Here is a 1,101-nt window from a genome sequence, read left to right as displayed (position 1 = left end):
ACTTCCGTTACCCGCTCAGCCTCTTTTAGCACCTCGCTGACATTGCGGGGCGCTGCCAGGCGGACATGTTGGCGGAGCTGCTCAGGGGCGAGGCCGCACAGAAAAGCCTGGAGGCCCAGCTCGTCCCTCACCGCTGCGGGGACAGGCGCCTAGGCAGCTGCAGGTCCGCGGCGAAGGCTCCCAGGCTCTCTCCCTCGCGACGGTGCCGAGCTGCTAGCTCCTCTCTGGACCGCTCACCTGACACACTCTGTCCGCAGCGCCGGTGAAGTGCAGTCTTCAGGGCGGGCAGATCCATCTGTTCCTCCGGGGAGAGGTCGAGGAGGACCTGCAGTGCGTCACCCTCCAGAGCGAGTGCCAGCCGCACTGCTGTCTCCTCCTGGCTCCAACCTCCGTGGCGAGCTGCAAGGTCGAGCTGAGCCAAGTACGGTTCAAGCGGGGTCAGTCCTCCGTACCTGGGCAGCTTTAGTTCTGACCTTGGTGCCAGGCGCGACTCACCCCCGGAGTTCGGCACTGCCCTGGCTGCAGACAAGTCTGACGTGTGGCTGTTGGCTTTCCGTCGGGCTAGCCGTGGCACACTCGTGCCGTCTGGGCGAACACCGGTCCTTGGCTCCAGGTGTAGCCTTCTCTCCAGCCACCCCAGCTGGAAGGTGTTCTCCTCTATTTCCCTCTTTAATTCGGCCAGACTCCTCTCCATGTTGCCGTTCAACGAGCGCGTAATCCCACTTCTAACACCAATGTGGCACTCCACTGGTTCAGATGAGTGGAGCTGGTCTGACCCTATCCTTTACTGGGACATCTAACTATCCAGCTGTGTGCTGGCACCTAGACTGACAAGGAGGAGAACACCATTTCTGTCTTTTCTTGGCTTTATTCAGGCGTACGAAAACAAGAAAGAAAAGGGTTGCAAAACGCAGCACTATGTACACACTGGAAAAAGTAACAAAACAGAACATTACAGGTCTCTCCCCGAACTTCACCATCGCCCGCCAACAGAACCAACACAGCACGCCCACCTGTCATCCCTCTTATACCCTCCCGCACCTGTTCCTCCCCCCCACCCCACATGGGCCAGAACAGCGCGGCATTCGCAGAAAACAGCGC

The sequence above is a fragment of the Monopterus albus genome, unplaced genomic scaffold, assembly GCF_001952655.1.
Source record: "Monopterus albus unplaced genomic scaffold, M_albus_1.0 scaffold110.1, whole genome shotgun sequence".
NCBI lineage: Eukaryota > Metazoa > Chordata > Actinopteri > Synbranchiformes > Synbranchidae > Monopterus > Monopterus albus.
This window is presented reverse-complemented; position numbering follows the sequence as displayed.